The following is a 13,407-nucleotide window of genomic DNA, read 5'->3' on the forward strand; positions in this document are numbered from 1 at the left end:
GGCCGCCGCATTTTGCACTAGTTGTAGCTTCCGAACTGTCTTCAAAGGTAGCCCTACGTAAAGCGCATTACAGTAATCCAAACGTGAGGTTACCAGAGCATGTACCACTGATGTAAGGTCCTCTTTACTCAAATAGGGACGTAGCTGGGCTACCAACCGAAGTTGGTAAAACGCATTCCTAACCACCGAGGCTACTTGAGCCTCAAGTGAGAGGGAAGAGTCTAAAAAGACTCCCAGACTACGAACCCGGTCCTTTAGGGGGAGTGTAACCCCGTCCAGGACAGGGTATATATCCACCATCCGATCAGAGAACCCGTCCACCAACAGCATCTCAGTCTTGTCTGGATTGAGCTTCAGTTTGTTAACTCTCATCCAGTCCATTGTCGAGGCCAGGCAACGGTTCAGCAAATCGACAGCCTCACCTGAAGAAGATGAAAAGGAGAAGTAGAGCTGCGTGTCATCAGCACATTTTATATCCCACCCTTCCTCCCAGAAGGAGCCCAGAGAGGTAACACCCAAGGGCAAGATTATTTGCAGATTTGGATACAATAACAACACAGATGAGGTGAAAAGCCACAAGTTTATTAACTACTAAGCAATGTACAGAAAGCGAAGCAGTCAGTCTTATGTTCCTTCTGCTGTTGAGGACCCTTCAGAACAACAATGAACAGACCCCTGTAGGAGCTTTAGTATGTAGCACACTGTCCTAGGATCTTCAGTCTAAAAATATCCTAGCAGCCAGTTAGCCAAGGTCACAGAAATTCCCATGCAGCACAAGCAGACCGGGGGATTGCAGTTAGTGCAGAATGCTGCAGAACAATTGCTGACATGAGTGAGACCCTATCAGTACATAACACCTCTGCTCTGAAATCTGCACTGGTTGCTGATTTGCTACCAGGCCAAGTTCAAGGTGTGCTTTCCATGTTACTGGTGCCACATACTACCTGTTCTGCTCTTGTAAGAAATCAATGCTTTATTATGGTAGTACCTACACTTTGGAACTCCCTGCCTGTTGACATTAGGTTGGCACCTTCACGTTACTTCTTGTGGCACCTGCTAAAAACATTTTTGTTGGGGCAAGCCTACCCAGGCATGTAGAAGCTATTATGTTCCATGTGGTCAACTCAAACCCCTTAAACCCACTGATGATGCACCTTGTTATTTGCATGATGGTTTGTTTCTTGCCCAATAGTGGTAATAGAGAATTCACATACTGGGAAGTGTGGTTTCAATTGCTGTTGTTCCCAATTTACTGCCTGTGAAGCTAGGCCAAACCATATGTATTTTCTCTGTCAGTTATTACTCAATGGATTTGGGTTGGTTGTCAAAGCAGACTTTCCCAACCAGTGTGCCTCCAGATGTTGTTGGACCACAATTCCCATCTTTCCTGACCATTGGCAATGCTGGCTGAGGTTGATGGGAGTTGTGGTCCAACAACATCTGGAGGCACACTGGTTGGGAAAGGCTGGAGTAGAGAATCTGCTTAACTCTTACTCATTTCTCAAACCTCTCTCTTCAGTGAAACGTCAAGTCTGTAAAGATGTTTGGAGCAGCCATGCTAAAAGGCAGGGGCAGGGCATTCCAGGCATGAAGTTGCCAACCCTGCTTTGATATGGATATTGTTGTGGAGGATCCCTAGTCAGGTCTTACCAACAGCACAATCCTAACCATATCTACTCAGAAGTGAGTCCTGTTGAGTTCTATGGGGCTTAGTCCTTTAGTAAGCATGTTTAGAATTGCAGCCTTCAGGGGCATCCATCTTTACTCTTGAATGCTCCCATCTAACATCTCCACAACATTAGGCTCCCTTCTTCCTTCAATGGCCTTTTGGTGACTGGGCTGGCCTGAGGACACTTAAACCCTTCTTGCGAGAAGCAAGTAGGCTAGATTATATGTTCCTTACCCAAGTTCTCTAAGTAGGTGAAAAGGAATGATCCTGTCACTTCAGCTGGACCTAGGAACACCCTCATTTGGCTAAGATTTCTATCTTAATTTCCAATCAGATTTTTTTTTGTTTGAGTGGTATGCTCCAAGCAACTGTGGTTGATGCTTACTGTATCATGCTTAATGACATCACTAGGGCCCGCCCTCATGACATCACTAGGGCCCACCCTCATGACATCACCAAGGCCTGCCTCTGAAATCTCAGGGTTTGAGATGCTTCTGACCTGGCAACCCTACTGTTGGATAATGACTAATACGAGCTATGTGGAGAATCTGAATAATTTATTTTTCATTTTTATTTTATTTTAAAAATTTATATACCACCACCGTAGTCTATAATCAGTGTACAGTAAGGCCAAAAGAATACAATAAAGATAAAATTGGTTAAAAGTAACTGTAAAATCAGAAAACTTGGCATGGTTGGCGGCCAGAGACTGCTGAATGGTGCTGGAAAGAATAAAAAACTGGAGGAGGGAGAAATTGATGGAGTGGCTGGATTCTTGAGGAGGGCATACTCCACATTTTCAATTTAAACTAATTAAAGAATTATAAACTGTCTTTAAATGTAAGTGTTAACTATCCTTATAAGGCAGCTTCCATACAATATTTAAAATATGAAAACCAAATGACAATGAACAAGCTACAAAAAACATCATATAATACAAACAGATTTTAAAAAAAACGTAAAAAGCATCAAAATTCAATGCATCCCCTGGAAATCCCATAAAACTAGAGCAGCCAGATGCAAAAGTGGGCAGGGCAACTCTAACAGCTGTGCAGAAGAGGGCATTTCAGCAGGCATAGCTTGTCATCTAAAAAAACCTCATTTATATATAACTATTAGACAGATGCATAAGCTGTGTCCACGATACAGGACCTTACTCCATCATAATGACAGGTCTAGCTGATGTCAAGATATGACACAGCTGGGCACTGATAAACCAGCAGATCCCAGATCTTGAGGTTTTCTAGCTATCTGCTCTAACCACTAGACAGCTATTTCTATGCACCTCATTAATAATTGATTGCAGATATTTCAGATTGAGAAACACTTCTTTGTCAAGCAAGGGAGCTCCTCTAAACATGGTCTAACCCTTCAAAGACAACAAAGATGCACTTTGTAATTCCAAGCATGTTACCAGGACCTGCAGAAACAGAACCGTTTGCTTTTCATTCTCTACACTAGAGTATTGATTAGTTTAACAGCAGCTGTCTCCGATTACTTTGAAGAGGCAAGTGGCTGTAACACTGACTGATGTATTCATGTTCCACCACCTGGAAGAGATTAACCTAGGACTTACCCTAGGTAGGCTGCTCACCTCAGGAACTAACTTCAAATAAAGCTTTTGAGCATAGAATGCAGCTCAGCCCCTCACATGAGCCGTCTGATCTCAGCTTTGGCCTCCTCAAGTGACATTTTCAGTCAGGCTGTATTACTCCAACTGAAGCTGAAGAAGGAAGCCATTGTAGCATACATTTTGCTGCCTTACTCCTCTCTGTATAGTTGGGCATGTAGAAAATAATCTATAAAGTTTGCTTTTATCAAAGAGATCTTGGTGAATCAATGTCATTTGAATTAGGTCAGGGGTAGCCAATGTGGTTCTCTCCAGATGTTGCTGGACTACAGTGCCCATCATCCCTTGTCACTGGCCATTCTGGCTGGGGCTGATGGGAGTTGTAGACCACATCTGCACCATACATTTAAAAGCACTGTTATACCACTTTAACAGCCATGGGTTCCCTCCAAAAATCTTGAGAACTACCGTTTTTAAGGGTGCTGAGAGCCAGTGTGATGTAGTGGTTAGAGTGTTGGACTATGACCTGGGAGACCAGGGTTCAAATCCCCACATAGCCATGAAGCTCACTGGGTGACCTTGGGCCAGTCACTGCCTCTCAGTCTCAGAGGAAGGTACTGGTAAACCCGCTCTGAATACCGCTTACCATGATAACCCTATTCATAGAATCGCCATACGTCGGGATTGACTTGAAGGCAGTCCATTTCATTTTTCAGAGTTGTTAGAAGACCCTGCTACCTTCACAGAGCTACAGATCTGAGAGTTCCCTGGGAAAAGGTATTGATTGTTAAACCACTCTGGAAATTCAGCAAACAGAGGGTCTTAAGATGGAATATTCCACTGTTGATAACGTTGAATGTAAATTCTTTATATACATATTAATAATAAATAGTAGGGCTGTGCACCAGATTTAGCTGAAGTCCAAGCCTGGAAGCAAATCAGGCCCATTCGAAGGGTTTTGGGCCTCAGCTGAGTTGGGTTCAGACAGCCACAGAACTATATGGGTCAGATGAATACCCCAGAGCAATCTGGGGTTGTCAGGGAGCAGGGCAACAGGCAAGAAGAAGAGGCAGCCATTGCTGTCCTTCCTGCCTGAGTGCCCCACTCCACAGGGTTGCTGCTTCCACCTATCATGGGAATTGGAGTGGCCTTTTCCAGAGGCATATTGGTGGGACAACTATTCCCTGGGAGAATTGTTTGTTGCCCTGAGTTTTGGAAAGGCTACAGTGAATTTAGTGGGAGAGTCAAGCTTGGCTGCCGTTCAACACAGTTGATTCTTCTGATGAACTATTTAAAAGGAAACATAAGCCGGAGTATCCATCAACATTTATCACTATTATAAATATTCACCCTACTGGTAAAATTCATATTTCATTGTTTCATACAGGTTCTGTACTATCTAATCTTGTACTGTTTTATATTCCTTCTAATTGCTGAGATATTTGTTAATATTTTTCATTCATTGTGTATTTCCATATCCATGCATTACTTTTTTTTTTTTGGTTCATGACTTGGTCTTTTTGCATGTGTTATTGAGGGACCTCCGCTTTTGGTTTACTTACAGGTAAAATAACAACATTGACAACTGATTGGCTGTAGCTTTCAGGGTTTTTTGTTTTGTTTTGTTTGCTAATTACAGTTATTTTGCTTATCATTGTTTTTAGTATTGTGTTGGATCTAGTGATATTTTGGGAGAGTCAAGCTCGGCTGCCATCCATCACAGGAGTGTCTAAAGAAATACAGAAACGAAAACACATCCCAGAGCTTTCATAATCAATTCTATTTTCTATTCAACTGATAGGCAAAAATTGGACTGTTTATTATTCCAGTTTATATGCAGATTTTATACTGGTTGTTCTACTTTAATAAATTCTACTTTACATAGTTTTGGATTGTTTTGTGTTTATTCATTCCTATTGACAGACAGCCCTCTTACTGTTTTCTGTATGTATTGTATCACATTATATTATGTTTGAGGTTTGTACTGTATATGTAACTTATTAGTAACCCATTATTTCAGTCATCTTTCGGTCCATGACTTGGTCATTCTATACGGGATAATGTGCGGAGGCAGAGCAAAGCTGTCTGCTGGTCCCATCCACAACATAAGGCACCCACTCGTGTCAGTCAGCCTTCATTGTCCATGTGTTGAACATAGACATCTGCAATGTAGCATTTATGTGTGAGCAGCTGCATACATATAGGCATTCTGCATAGAGATAGAGGAGAAATTGAATTACACACTTCTCTAAATGTTGTGATGCAGGCTTAGTTTTACAAATTCACACAAAATGTGTATCATATGGAAAAATCCATGCAAAATTTGTATTTTAGAGGGCAATAAACTGACAGTACTAATTCACACTTTGGGGCAAAAGTGCATACAACTTAAATGTGAAATTTTCACACACTTTTTAAAAAATCTGCAAAAAAATGTGGCAGAACAGACCTATGACTGAGCCCATGAGAAACTGACCTGGAATAGAAACAGGCTGATCCATCTCTGACTTCACATTATCAGGCACCTACATGAACAAGGGTCCCAATCGCATGGAGTGCTCAAATGTGGAAGCATCCTTTCATAGTTGCCCATTCTCAATGTGTGGATATTAGGGCAGGTGGGCAGGGTGAGCATAGTAATGTGGAGGGCCAGTAGGCACCAGTCCTGCTGTGCCTTCATGCAATGGCTCTTTGTATGGAGGCTTATCTGTGAATAGGGCTCTAGATACAGTATACTGAAATTCAGAATGAATGGAATGCAGGGCAGAGTGAACCATGGCAAATCTGATTCCTCCCTGGGACTTCTTGCATGCAAAGCATGTGCACTGCCATTAAACAATGGTTCCTCCTCTCTTATTATTATATAAATTATTTATTAAATTGCTGTCCCGCCCTTCCTCCCAGAAGGAGCCAAGGTGGCTTGTAAAGGGAAGGGCAGACATGTGGCTTAAACCCACAGCTTTGATGTTATTAGCACCATGATTTCAGAGAAGGAATGTTGCAGGGCCACATAAGTTCATGACATACTTTAGCAAGACTGGAGCATGAAGGGGGGAAATCACTGTGAGCTGAGAACTGCTTCATCAAACACACATACAAACATACAAGGGATCATCAGTCAGTTCCAGTGGGAAGACATAGTCATTCATGGTACACTAATTGGAAGGGACAGGCCATTACTCTGCTGCTGCTGCACCAATGTTTCTTATTGATAGCTGCACCTTTTTTATCGTCCAGTTGCAGTAGAACATCTCATTTTTTCCTTGTTATTTTACACAAGATTTTATTAAAAGATTATGAGGCAGAAAGCAATATGGAATATTCTAAATGGTACACTCTAGCTATATATTTTCACTTTTATCTTCCCTCTAAATCCCCATTCATCTGCAATAACTATATATTTATATTTCACAATAGAATATATTTTGCCTTGCTTTGGTCCTGTTGCCATGTAAAGTGATTACTCTCCCTCTGTGTGTTACAATTAATAAAGTTATCACACACCATTATTATTTCCAGTGCAATATGATGAGATGTATACACGAACGGTAAAGATTATGGTTATACAGTGTTCTGTAACCTCAGCATCAGTCACTATTGTGTTATTAAGCAGAAGCAAAGGGCAAGGCTTCTGTAGCTTTTTATATAATATGCAGTGAAAATAAAAAAATCAATACATTTTAATAGTTTCTTCCACTGCAATTTTAAAAGCTACATAGAAAAATGCAGCCATCCTCAGAAAAAAGACATCCCAAACTAATCACTTTTTTTACCCACACCATAAATATATTTTCCATTCTGACAGTCATTAAAGAAATATTCCTCAAATCCATTTACACCCAGTAACTGGATTATTGCAAAATAAGGATCTTGTGTTTATTAAAAATTGTCTTGCTGGATCAGACCAAAACCTGTCTAATCCAGCAGCTACTTGTGAGCTTCTTCAAGTGGGGCATGCTAGCATTCCACTGTCCCCCAGAACTGTACTGCCTCTGAATTTGGAAGTTCCATTTATTTGTCATAGTTATTAGCCACTAAGAGAACACTCTATGATTGGAACTAATTCTTTTTTAAACTTTTCAGGGATGCAAAACTGATGGCCCTCCATGCTCTAGGTCAGGGGTTCGCAAACTGTAGTCCATGGAGCACCAATAGTTCAAAGGCTTCATTCAGGTGGTCTGCGGCATGTCCACATTAAATATTCATAATGATTCTAATTGTATTTTTATTGCTTCTTGTATTATATTTTGTTTTATCATATTACAACCTGAATTCTATGGAAGACAAATTGTAATACAATAAAATACAATATAAGAAATAAAAGTAGCAATAAAAATACAATTAAAAATTGTACAGCTTCTAGTACAGTACATTACAATGGCTGCACCAGGCAGAAAAATCATGAAGTGGTCCACCAAGACCTTCAACAATTTTCAAGTGGTCGGTGGGGAATTTTTTGGGGGAACCACTGCTCTGAGCCAACTACATCTAGAGGGCCACAAGTTCCACATCCTTGATGTTATCGGCCATAATCACATATTTGTGGTAGTGAATTTCACAAGTTAAGTGCTGAGTAAAATGCTTCCACTTGCAAGCCAGCCACATATTGTTTCCATATTGAGAAACCTCCCTAAGGTCCAGGTTGTGCTGAGTACAGAAGAGAGGGCAGCAAGCAACCATTGACACCACCATCCCAAAATAGCTCCTGGCTCCTGCAAGTTATGTCTGTGTACAAACCAGTTCATATTGAGCATTTTCTACAATAGCGGTGGCTAACCTGTGTCTAGGGATAGAAGAATGTCAATTGGAGTTTTCTCAGTTTTTTATTTTTCTAATCTTAAATTCAGTTAACATTTCAACAGCAATTTGCATTTTTGCAATGCTCGTGAAAACTCATCAGCATTTTAATGAGAATTTTTCTTAATAAACACATTTTTGTATGCAGCTTTCACTAGTACACATTTTTGCAAGCATTTTCCCTCTAATATAATGCATTTTAATGTTATTTTCACCAATATAGTCATTTTTATGCACACTTTCCCCTAATATATACAGTTGGAGAATGGCATTACAAAATTCAGATAAGTGCAAATTTCAAAGTATGGCTGTGTTTCAGTTTTCATACTGTTTTGGAAAGTGTGAATTTGATAGATTTGGCTTTAAATGTGAACTGATTAAATTTCTTCCCCATCCTTACCAGAGCCTGTAGCTGGATCAAAACATAAAATTGAATGTGTGTAACTTAGGCAACGATGGCTCTAGCCTCCTTGAATACCTTCAAGTCTCTGAAAAATTATTGTACTGTCACAGAATCTACATAGCTGAAAAACTATCCACCGTGAAGTAATGTGCTAGAGCATTTTTTTTAATAAACCAAACTGTTCCAGATTCATTAATAATTATTAAGGCAACAGTGTACTTTACATAATTGTTAACTGAGCCCCTGGCAGAATGAGATCCTGATCCATCTGACCATGAGCTGTTGCTTGCATTCTTTATACAACTGGTATTTGTTTTGCAGTTGTAGATTTCCAGTTGCATTGCTTATTTAATTCACATTCTTTAAAAAGTTTCACAAGATGCCCAGAGACTTCACTGAAAATAGCTTTGCTTATCTAGCAGCAGCCTGAAGCAGACCTTAATGGTCCTAGTTTAAACCCCTGTAAATGAGTCAATTGTAACAGGAATGCTGGCACAAGCTCAGTCTGTAGCATTGCAAGGAGTAGTTATAATAATTCCATTTCCTGGATTGAAATCTATTCATCACTGCCATAAAAAATTATAACATGCCAGTATCTCTCTTCCTCATTTAGTATCATTGTGATGCAGAAAGTATCAAGGTGAAATAATGTTATTTTTTTTTAAAAAAAATTCAATAGCACTAAATGCTTGTCTGACATAAACATTGCCATGAATTAAGGAGGAGAAGCTGTTTTATGTTCTAGGGGAAACTTACACCTTGCTTTAGAAATATTAGACTACATTATGAAGGCTAAAGTTCATTGTGCACTGTAAATCTTAGTGACACAGTGAACAAGAAAATATTTGGAATCAATTTGGTAACTTGAGAAAATGAAGACACTAAATCAAAAGGAGCCGAATTTAGGGATGGACCATAGCTCAGTGACAGTGGAGAACCTGTTTGGCATGCAAAAAGTCCCAAGTTCAATCCCCAGCATTTCCAGGGAGAGACCCCTTTCTGAAATCCACTGCCAGTCAGTACAGTAGACAACAGAGCTACATGGACCGATAGACTGACTTAGCACAAGACAGTTTCTTACGTGCTTAATTCGTCCAATGTGATTATGTCAGAACTGCCACTGGAAACAACAGCCCATGGTCTCCTTCTGTCCTCTTCTTTGCAAAGTCTAGTGATACAAAAGTCGTGGTTTTCTATTCAAAACACCAAACTCTTCAAAATACAATGACATTGTGTCACGTTTTGAATTTCTCAGTGTTCTCAGGCAGAAGAGGAGACACAGAGCTGCTATTGCCAATGGTGATCATAAATGTACCATAAGGTCTAGTTCCTGCCTCTTTCTCTAGGCTACATTGGGAACAGTGGTTAACATTAACTATGGATAGTTTGAACAGCTAGACTCATAAACTGCAGTTTTGTTGGCTTGTGTGTAATCACAGTGAGTGTTAACCACTGTTTGTCAGATTAGATGAAATGATAAACCATGGTTAAGTGAAAGTTTCCAAACTACTACTCCTAGCAATGGGGGAGTAGGGAGTGCATAGGCCTGACACACAGTGCTAAACCGGTCTCTCTTGTGTGCAAGATTATGTACAGCGGGGTGGCCAATCTGTGACTTTCCATATGTTGCTGGACTACAACTCCCACCATCCATGACCATTTCGAGTCCAACAATATCTGGAGGGCCACAGGTAAGGATGGGGGAGAAATTTGATTCAATTTGCATATAAAACCAAATCTACCACATTCACACTTTCTGAAACATGACTATTATAATGGCTATTAGGTTAGGGTTGCCATATTCCAGTTCCACAAATCTGGGTGGGCTAATTTGCAAGTTATGCCAATTATTTGCGAACTATGCAAATTAAGCATATTAATAGTTGCATTATCCAGTTTTGTTTTTGTATCTAGTAATTACCAACAAAAACTGAAAGAAGATGTGAGAAATCTTTTTTTTAATGTACATTTTCAGCTTTAACTGCCTAGACTCTAGCTTCCAACGCTATGGAATATTTCTGTATTAAGATTTATATCCTGCCCTTCCACTGTTAAAAACAGAGCTCAGGGCAGCTTACAAATGTAATAAAAACAATAGAAGTATAACCTTTCAAAAAACTTTTGGGTACCCTGGTGTAAGGCATCTGCCTATGTTCCTATTCTGCTCTCACCCCTCGTTTAGGTGCCTGGGATTCACACATGTGGACATATCTCTTTACAGTTATGGAAAACAATTCTTAATGTGTTATCTGCTCCAGGTCCATAGGTGTTTATGGACACGACCATAAAATATTTTGTGAAGTTCAAGTTCTATATGACTTCATTTAGTAAATGTGTTTAGGATCGCACCAATGGCATTTCCAAATATGTACTTTCACACAGACTTTGGTTTTCCATAACACAGTGCTTGTCCGAGCCTTCACACTTGAGGGGGGGCACTACTTGCACACCCCTTCCATAAGCACACCAAAATTGGATACACCCCTTCACCAAGACACAGACAACAGGGCACTCAAAACAAAAATAAAAAAGTGTTTTTGTTTTCTGAGGAGGAAGCTCTTCCTTGGGAAAGTCCTATTATTATTAGCATTAGCATTAGCATTAGCATTGAAATCCCACCTTTTCTCCAAGGAGCTCGTGGTGGAGTACACAGTTCTAGCCCTTCTCATTTAATCGCCACAACAACCCTCTGACATAGGTTAGGCAGAAGGGCAGCTACTGGCCTAGAATTGCCCAGTAAGCTTCATGGCTGAGTCAGGATTCAAACCCTAGTCTCTCAGGTCTTTGTCCAACACTCTAACCACTATGCCACACTGGCTCTCAACTTCAAAAACTCACTCACACACACACCCAAACTTTCAAAGACAAGATTTGCAGACAAAACGTGATCCATTTACAGGTCTGAGCTGGCCAAGTCCCCCACCCACCGATGCTTCCAAAGGCTGCCTTCACCCAAGACACAAAGAGACATTTTATTACCAGCAGCAGCCTCCTGGGAGGAGCTAGGTGCTTGAATCAGGCAGAGGGGAGGGAGAGGAGAAGAAGGGAAACCGTGCCTCCAACTTTCTCGGCAGGCCAGAGGAGGAGGAAAGTGTGCAGTCTTTAAAACAAAGGAGCAGGAAGAAGTGCAGGTTGCTGCTCCTGCTCCTTCCTTGCTCTGGAGGTGACTCCCCCATTCCTGGTTGCTTGGTTGGGGGCTGTGGCTTGCCAAGGCACAGAACTCGGTGTGCACGTGTGTGCACACACACACATGCACGCACACAGTCTCAGCAGGAGGGGGAGCACAGAATGGACAGCGGCACCAGAGAAACGTCCCTGCTGCCACCGAGTGCCCCTCCCCCTTTGCATGCCACTACTGTTGCCACCACTACCTCCCACCTAGCTACTCTGGAGTCAAGCCACACAATGAAACTACAATTCCTGTCTCTGTCTTTCCTGGTGCAATCTTGGGGAGCGGGGTGATTGTATGCAGGCAGGCACAATAGTTCCCTCTCTGCTGCTCGGCACCCGCCCATAGAATCCAGGCCACCTAATGGGCTAAATGGGTGCCAGGTAGCACGGCTGTAATCTGGGTAAAACCTAGCTAACTGGGCAATATGGCAACCCTATATTAGGTAGGTTTGATTTTAAATGCAAACTGAATTGAATCCCCCCTCCATCCGTATCTATAACAGCAGCCAGGAAAAATGAAAATTTATTTCCCACAATATTGTGTCTTACCTTTTACTCCTTCTACCTTTCCTCCAACTACTGGCTCACCACTGGGTTCAGGCAATCCAGATCGCCCACTCTCCTGCTCCACAAAGTACCGTGCCCTCTCTGCTGGTGCTGTGACAGCAACCCAGCAAAAGTTGCACTAGTGTAACAGGTGATGTAAGTCAAATTCTGTTTTAAAGGCTTGTTTTCCCTGCCAGGCTCAGGCCTGCTCAACCCCCAGGAGCCCCTCTCCTGAATGGAGTTTGTAACAGGTACACTGACAAAATTTACCCTGGTGTAAATTTCACTGACTTCCTGTAAGTGTGATTGTTCTGTTACTCGCAGGGCTGGTTCAAATGAAGATTTAATGTGAGAGGGGCACCACCTGTACCCCTGTTTAATTCACACAGTTTACATGACTTTGCAGGCTAAGGGAAGGTGAGTTGCTGCTTTTCCTTTTAAATCTGAATCAAAGCAACCCGCTGAAAATCCGCTTCACCACACTCCTCCCATGTAGGCTCTTTCCTCCAATGTTTTTTGCTGAGAGGTGGATCGCCACTTTCAGATACTCCCCTGTCTCTGCCCACTAAACTCTCCATGAATTTCATTTTACTTCTGGTGGCTCAAAGAAGCAACTTCCAACTGACTGCTCCCGAACTGCTACAGCCCTCCTTTCTTTTGCCCCTTACTCACCCAGTAACCAAATTCCCTCAGTCTTTGCAAAAGCGAAGCTGAACTACCCCTGCAACTTTCCCGCAGAGTTGGGGCAGCGGAGGTGGCATGCTGTCCCAGCTTCAGCAAGACCCATGATGCTCTATCTGTTGGAAGGCCCCTCTTTATGGTTAACAGTGATGGCCATTCCCTTCTTGTCTTTGTGGCTGGAGAAAGATTTGGGTTGAAACCAAGTCCTGAGTAGAGGGGGGAGAAGTAACAGAAAGAGATGCTTGGTTGGACACACACATCAGTGTGAGGAGCGGCGAGGAAGAGGGGCAGGAATTGGGGCAGCGACCACCTCATCCACTCAGAAGGCACTTGCCCTTAGGAATGGTGCAGCCCCCTTGGGAACAGGATAGTGAAGCTCTGGAGCTTGTGTGAATGTTTCCTCCAAAGTAAGCCCTGCTGTGGTCGGTGGACTTCCTTTGTAGGCAGATATGTATTAGGTTGTAGCCTTGTGAATTGCCCACTCGCTTGAGTGTAAGCCCTGTTGAGGCTTACTTCTGAGTAAATAAGGACCAGGTAGTCGCTTGAGGCTGCAGAAGGCGCGTGCACACA

Source organism: Rhineura floridana, chromosome 1 (genome assembly GCF_030035675.1).
Source record: "Rhineura floridana isolate rRhiFlo1 chromosome 1, rRhiFlo1.hap2, whole genome shotgun sequence".
In the NCBI taxonomy this organism is placed as follows: Eukaryota; Metazoa; Chordata; class Lepidosauria; order Squamata; family Rhineuridae; genus Rhineura; species Rhineura floridana.